The sequence below is a fragment of the Nerophis ophidion genome, linkage group LG16 (assembly GCF_033978795.1).
Source record: "Nerophis ophidion isolate RoL-2023_Sa linkage group LG16, RoL_Noph_v1.0, whole genome shotgun sequence".
Classification (NCBI taxonomy): Eukaryota; Metazoa; Chordata; class Actinopteri; order Syngnathiformes; family Syngnathidae; genus Nerophis; species Nerophis ophidion.
Genome location: NC_084626.1, coordinates 41104953 through 41113562, shown reverse-complemented (window position 1 = coordinate 41113562; position 8610 = coordinate 41104953). Strand labels below are relative to the sequence as shown.

The 8610-nt window shown below is 33.9% G+C and overlaps 1 non-coding gene across 1 annotated transcript; it reads left to right on the top strand.

The window, feature by feature from the left end:
• The first annotated feature begins 1139 nt into the window (after positions 1-1139).
• On the top strand, positions 1140-1212 carry trnaf-gaa (transfer RNA phenylalanine (anticodon GAA)). Its single transcript has one exon. It is a non-coding gene; the product is annotated as a tRNA-Phe (tRNA).
• The last annotated feature ends 7398 nt before the right edge of the window (positions 1213-8610 follow it).

Sequence of the window (8610 nt, the reverse complement as noted above, 5' to 3'; positions counted from 1 at the left end):
TGTTCCATAAAGTTGTCCTTTTTTTTCTTTTTCTTCTTTGTCATGAAAAAGGAACGTTCTTTTGGTTGTTGAACTATTTATATTGTGTTTTTTATATTGATTTAATTAAAAAAAAAAAATTCTTCTGTGGCCCAGTACCAATCGGTATCGGGCCCACTGCTATATACGGTTATACAGTGTATGCCTTGAGCTGCCACCAACTTTATGGAACTAATGATGTTTTATAAAGTCTTTTTTTTTTTTTTTCTAAGAGTGTTTTCTCCTCTTTTAAACACAATTAAGTGTTTTTTTTCCATCATTTATTCTCTACAAAAAACCTTCCGTAAAAGGAAAAAAAATGTATGATGGAATAACAGACAGGACTACCCATTTTATATATATATATATATATATATATATATATATATATATATATATATATATATATATATATATATATATATATATATATATATATATTTATTAAAGGTAAATTGAGCAATAATCAGTACCCAAGAAGTAGCTCTTGGTTTCAAAAAGGTTGGTGACCCCTGCGTCATACTGTATGTGCCTTGAGCTCTTATTTTGAAGGCACTAAGAGCGGAAGGGGGTGACCTTGCTCCAACCGCTGCCACCAACTTAACCAACTTATATATGTCGCCTATATTGTATAAAACTACAATAAATAAACGGAGGCTCCAGTTCTACACGATGACCACTTTATTACCTTTCTTTTCAAAACCTCCGCTCCACTACAACGTGTCACCCTTTCCGCTCGTAGCGCCTTCAAAATAAGAGCTCAAGGCATATACGGTATAACAGTTTATAAAAGGAACTTAACATATCAAAGAGGCAAGACCATAAAAATGGGTTACTTTCCATTTAGTGGTCAATTGTACGGAATATGTATTGTACTGTAATAAAAGTTTTAATCAATCAATCAATACCTAGACATAACGCTGGAGGGCGCCCTCTGCAGACATAATGCAGTCAACATATGGGATGGCTTCAACAGCTCGACCTATCCATCCATTTTCAACCGATTATCCCTTTCAGGGTAGCAGGGGGTGCTGGAGCCTATCTCAGCTACAATCGGGCGGAAGGCGGCGTACACCCCGGACAAGTCGCGCGCACAGATTGACAAGTCGAACATAACACATGCCGAAATAGCTCAGTTGGGAGAGCGTTAGACTGAAGATCTAAAGGTCCCTGGTTCGATCCCGGGTTTCGGCAGGTGCATGTTTCCTTTACCAAGACTTAATTTACGTCAGGGGAGTCCAAACTTTTTCCACTTAGGGCCACACATGGAAATATTAAAGCATTATAAGGACCATTTTAATATTTTTCATTTTAAAACCATGACAAAATACATGGATTTTTAAAATGTATTTTACCTTTAGGGGTCCCGGGGTCTCAGTAATTAAATGTTAAAAACAAGTCACATTTTTATTATTAATTTTTATTTAACGCTTACAGTAAATCTCTATATCAATTCAGAAAAAAAAAGGTTTTATGGCTTTTCTGTCAAAAACATCTTTGTTTTTTTTAATAGTAAAACTAAAATATGCAGTATTTAGTAATTAGAGCCCTACAGCTCGCACCCGCCCGTCTTTACTTTTGTCTTTTTTTACTTCTGTCTTTTTGAACAAAAGACAGCTACCTTGACCACCCCCGAACTGTGAACTATCACTGTAGACACCTTTCACATTTGGTCACTAAAGACATTTTAACAAGGTCACCGCCATATTTATACTGTTCACCGTCAATTAAAATGTGCAATAATGTTATGTTACTTACTGTGCCTTGTATATACTTTTTATTTTTATTTTTAGCTAAGTACCGTGCGACTTGTTGAAGGGTGGACTAGCAAAAATTGTACGGCAAACTGTTAAACTGTGCATATGACAATAAACAATCTTGAATCTAAAAGATCAATAATGCAGGACACCATTGATTTAAATTCGTCATTATTTTTGAGTAATTATAGTGAAAAGATAAATAAAATACCACTAAATATATTTGGGATCCAAAAGGTGCCCCGCTCAGAAAGTGATACATTTTTATTAGTTTTTTTTTTTTAACTTTCAACACTTAAGTTACAAGATCAACTTCAGATATATCCGTCGATTTTACGTTTTAACTATTATTTTGTTTGTTTTATGCTCTTTTGTCAAAGAAAACTTTGTTTTTATATGGCAACTGCACAATATATGCAATATTTACCACATAAAACATTTTAAAGTGAAATATTTGAATTAATTGGAGCTTTGAAATAGGACATTATAACATGGATTTTTTTTTTGTCATTTTTTTTTGTTTTGAGTAATGGCAAAAAAGTACAAAATAAATAATTGATTGATTGAAACTTGTAATTAGTAGATTGCACGGTACAGTACATATTCTGTACAATTGACCACTAAATGGTAACACCCCAATACGTTTTTCAACTTGTTTAAGTCGGGGTCCACGTTAACCAATTCATGGTAAAGATGGTTTTTACATGGTAAAATAAAGACAAAAGAAAAGAAAAAAACAGCCCACATGGCAGCTTTGTGTCAACATTGCAACTTTTTCTCGTTAGATTTCCCCTCATTCCAATGTTTTTAATGTTATTTTTTATTTTTGCAATAGCATTTCCAGAATGTATGGCCGGCCGATAAACAATTAGCTGCGGGCCGCAAATGGCCCTCGTGACGCACTTTGAAAAACTTATTGGGGTGTTACCATTTAGTGGTCAATTGTACGGAATATGTACTGTACTGTGCAATCTACTTATACAAGTTTCAATCGATCAATTGATTCACACAGTCACCATTTTCCTAATTAGGGCATTTGAGAATTGAATCCATCCATCCATTTCCTACCGCTTGTCCCTTTCTGGGTCGCGGTGGGTGCTGGAACCTATCTCCCTTGATTAAAATTGTTTCTGGCAAAATCCAAAACCCGTCATCTAATTCATATACAGTATACTGAGGGCCACTTCACACCAAAGGGCCACATGTAACAGTGAATATATATACACAGTGTTACACAATTTGCAACTATTTTTGATTATTATATTTTTTACAGATTGATAACTTGCGTTGATATCGTAATTCGATTAGACAATTAGACATTTACAGTCAGCGTTAGTTTTTGAAAACGAAAAAAATAATAAAATTGAAGGGTAAAAGATACGCAATTGCATTTTTTTTTTTTAACCAATTTTGAAAAAACAAATATATTTAGCAAGAAAGTGTTTTTATGTTAATTTTTTGCCTTTTGCAAGCCACTTAAATGACGTGGCGGACCACATTAGATTTATAAAGTTATTAAAATGAAGTAGCAATCCATGATAAAATGATGCGGCAGGCCACTTTTAAATGAAGTGGTGGGCCTTGAGTTGGACAGTGCAATGCATGATTTGATGAGGGCTGACATATGTTTTTGAGTTTAATAAATATCAAAAAAATTATGTATGTCCTCAAAAAAAGGGACATTTATAAATGTATATATATATACATATATATATATAAACACACATATATACATACATATACTGTATATGTACATATACACATATATCTACATATGTATATACATACATATATATGTACATATGTATATACATATATATACATACATAAACATTTATATAGATACATATATATACACATACATGTATACATATACACATACATAAATATACATACATACATACATATGTACATACATATACTTATATAAAGATACATATATATATTCATATATACACATACATACATATATACATCCAAACATACATACATATAAATATACACATACATGTAAATATATACATATACACATACATATATATACATACACACACACATATACACACACATATATATGTAAATATATAGATATAAATATATATGTATACATACATATATATGTGTATATATATGTATACATATATACAAACATATATATGTATACATATATATATAAATATATATATACACACACATATATATACATATATATATATATATACATACATTTTAAACTATATATACAAATATTTTACAATACATGCAATAACAGTCGATAGCAACATGGCTGTATACAGTACAGTGAAATAATAATAATATATTAAACTAACTGCATTATATTGCAAAAAAAAAAAAGATTGCAACACATCGCTCTTGTTGCAGGAGAAGAAAAGAGAACGAAATAAAAAAAACCCACGTAATTTTATATATGACTCAGCCGCGTCTCCCTCCATGTGTTGTACTACATCCAGACTGTGGTATATAACGATATGTAGTATGTCCGCTAGATGGCAGCATATCACCTGCATTGGATGACCGCCTGATCACGTGACAGCATAGGCCTCAGGCCGGGAAAAGAGACCCAGCATGATATTATTGTTACGTCTGAGTCCAATCAAGGTCACATGCAATTGGGTTTCCACACTTTTTTAAAGTTACACTCTACTTACACTAATATTACCGTTGCTAGAAAGTCTAAACAAATGTTTGAGATAACGGACATTTAGGAAACCCCAAAATCAGTGAAGTTGGCACGTTGTGTAAATGGTAAATAAAAACAGAATACAATGATTTGCAAATCCTTTTCAACTTATATTCAATTGAATGGACTGTAAAGACAAGATATTTAATGTTCACACTGAGAAACAAAATATTTTTTTGGCAAATAATCATTAACTTATAATTTAATGGCAGCAACACATTGCAAAAAAGTTGGCACAGGCACATTTTTACCACTGTGTTACATAGCCTTTCCTTTTAACAACACTCAAACGTTTGGGAACTGAGGAGAAACATTTTTTGAACCTTTTCAGGTGGAATTCTATCCAATTCTTTCTTGATGTACAGCTTAAGTTGTTTTCAGTTGTCTCTGTTGTGGTATTTTAGGCTTCATATTACACCACATATTTTTAATGGGAGACATGTCTGGACTACAGGCAGGCCAGTCTAGTACCCGCACTCTTTTACTATGAAGCCACACTGTTGTAACGCATGGTTTGGTATCATCTTGCTGAAATAAGCAGGGGCATCAATAATAACGTTGCTTGGATGGCAACATATGTTGCTCCAAAACCTGTATGTATCTTTCAGTATTAATGGTGCCTTCACAAATATGTAAGTTACCCATGCCTTGGGCACTAATACACCCCCATACCATCACAGATGCTGGCTTTTCAACTTTACGCCTAGAACAGTCCGGATGGTTCTTTTCCTCTTTGTTCCAGAGGTCACGACGTCCACAATTTCCCAAAACAATTTGAAATGTGGACTCGTCAGACCCCAGAACACTTTTCCACTTTGCATCAGTCCATCTTAGATGAGCTGGGGCCCAGCGAAATCAGCGCCATTTCTGGGTGTTGTTGATAAATGGCTTTGGCTTTGCATAGTAGAGTTTTAACTTGCACTTACAGGTGTAGCGACCAACTATAGTTACTGACAGTGGTTTTCTGGAGTGTTCCTGAGCCCATGTGGTGACATCCTTTACACACTGATGTCGCTTTTTGATGCAATACCGCCTGATGGATCGAAGGTCCGTAAAATCCTCGCCTACGTGTAGTGATTTCTCCAGATTCTCTAAACCTTTTAATGATATTACGGACCGTAGATGGTGAAATCCTTAAATTCCTTGCAATAGCTTGATGAGAAATGTTGTTCTTAAACTGTTGGACAATTTGCGCATGCATTTTTGGACAAAGTGGTGACCCTCGCCCCGTCCTTGTTTGTGAATGACTGAGCATTTCATGGAAGCTGCTTTTATACCCAAATCATGTCACCCACCTGTTCCCAATTAGCCTGTTCACCTGTGCGATGTTCCAAATAAGTGTTTGATGAGCATTCTATATTTTTTGCCAATTGTGCCAGTTTTTTTAACCATGTCACAGGTATACATTTCCAAATTAGCTAATATTTGCATAAAAGAATAAAGTTTTCCAGTTCAAATGTTAAATATCTTGTGCAAAGGCAGGGTGCCATGATTGGGTATAAAAGCAGCTTCCATGAAATGTTAAATAATTCACAAACAAGGATGGGGCGAGGGTCACCACTTTGTGAACAAATGTGTGAGCAAATTGTCCAACAGTTTAAGAACAACATTTCTCAACGGGCTATTGCAAGAATTTTAAGAATTACACCCTCTACGGTCCGTAAAACCATCAAAAGGTTCAGAGAATCTGGAGAAATCACTGCACGTAAGCAATGATATTACGGACATTTGTTCCCTCAGGCGGTACAGCATCAAAAAGCGACAGTGTGTAAAGGATATCACCACATGGGCTCAGGAACACTTCAGAAAACCCCTTGTCAGTAACTAGTTGGTCGCTTCATCTGTAAGTGCAAGTTAAAACTCTACAATGCAAAACGAAAGCCGTTTATCAACAACACCCAGAAACTCCGCCGGCTTCTCTGGGCCTGAACTCATCTAAGATGGACTGATGCAAAGTGCCCATGTGCCAACTTTTTTGCAATGTGTTGCTGCCATTAAATTCTAAGTTAATGATTATTTGCAAAAAAAAAATTAAGTTTCTCAGTTCGAACATTAAATATTTTGTCTTTGCAGTCTATTCAATTGAATATAAGTTGAAAATGATTTACAAATCATTGAATTCTGTTTGTATTTACCATTTACACAACGTGCCAACTTCACTGGTTTTGGGTTTTTTGTAAATTTGAGGATTGTGTACAGCAGGGGTCACCAACCTTTTTGAAACCAAGAGCTACTTTTTGGGTACTGATTAATGCAAAGGGCTACCAGTTTGATACAGACTTAAATAAATTGCCAGAAATAGCCAATTTGCTCAATTGAACTTTAACTCTATGTTATTAATAATTAATTATATTTATCTTTGTGGAAACACTGATCATCTTAATGATTTATCACAATAAATGTATATTTTTGATGACATGTTTCAAATAGGTTAAAATCCAATCTGCAATTTATTAAAACATATAACAAATCGGACCAAGCTATATTTCTAACAAAGACAAATCATTATTTTTTTGTAGATTTTCCAGAACAAAATTTTTTAAATAAATTCAACACTTAGAAATAAGATTTAAATTTGATTCTACAGATTTCCTAGATTTGTCAGAATAATTTTGTTGAATTTTAATCATAAGTAATATTTCACAAATATTCTTCGTCGAAAAAACAGAAGCTAAAATGAAAAATTTAATTAAAATGTATTTATTATTATTTACAATAAGAAAATAAATTTACTTGAAAATTGATTTAAATTGTCAGGAAAGAAGAGGAAGGAATTTGAAAAAGGTAAAAAGGTATGTGTTTAAAAATCCTAAAATAATTTTTAAGGTTGTATATTTTCTCTAAAATTGTCTTTCTGAAAGTTATAAGAAGCAAAGTAAAAACAAGTAAAGACCATGTCTTTAAAATATTTTCTTGGCTTTTCGAATTCTATTTGACTTTTGTCTCTCTTAGAATTAAAAATGTCGAGCAAAGCGAGACCAGCTTGCTAGTAAATAAATAAAAATTGAAAAATAGAGGCAGCTCACTGGTAAGTGCTGCTATTTGAGCTATTTTTAGAACAGGCCAGCGGGCGACTCATCTGGTCCTTACGGGCTACCTGGTACAGGAACAGACATTGCATTGTTTTGTATTTACAAGATGAAAATCATGTTTTTTCCACCTTATTTGAATGTTAAATACGTCACAATATACCGTATAAAACACATCTCTTCGTGTTACTAGAATGACTTTCCACCGAAAACAATGATGTCCAGCGGCCCGGAGGAGGACTCGCCAAGAGCGTGCTGGTGTGCCCCCAGATAAAGAGCCGTTTGTCCGTGTGCTTACATAACGACCGCCGGGGTCATGAGCTGGCGTGGAGGTGAGGACAAGAAGGTATTGTAGCACCAGGACCTTCCAGTCACTGCACATCACCGCTTCCTCTATAGTTTGCCAGTAAGATAAAGTACAGTCTGTTTTCTTCTGCTCGCCTCGCTCACACGTTTTTCCTTTGATGAAAACAAAGTTATCATCACTATGTGATTTGGAAGAATTCCTTCATCATTATATTCAATCTGTCCATGGCAAACTACCAAAACAACAGACAACCTCCAACACACCAAATGTTGTACAATTTGGAGTTTAACCATCATTTCAGTTACATACACATGCTAATCACTAGAGATTAGAGATGTCCGATAATGGCTTTTTTGCCGATATTCGATATTAAAATTGAATGGGAAAAATGAAAAAAAAAAAAAGGAAATCTGGGAATTTTTTTGAACTTGGAAAAAATGTAGTTTAAATTTCCATTATGGTGGAATGTGTTGAAGGTGGAATGGTTTGAATTTGTTAGAAAAATGTGAAAATGGTAAAAGTTTGAAAAATGTCCAATTCATTTTTTAAATGAAAAATGAAAAAAAAAAAAAAAAAAAAAAAAAGGGAATTCTGGGAATTTTTTGGAACTTGGAAAAATTGTAGTTTGAATTTCCAGAATGGTGGAATGTGTTGAAGGTGGAATGGTTTGAATCGGTTAGAAAAATGTGGAAATGATAAAAGTTTGAAAAATGGCCAATTCATTTTTTTTTTTTTAAAAGAGGGAATTTTGGGAAATCTGGGAATTTTTTTGAACTTGGAAAAATTGTAGTGTGAATT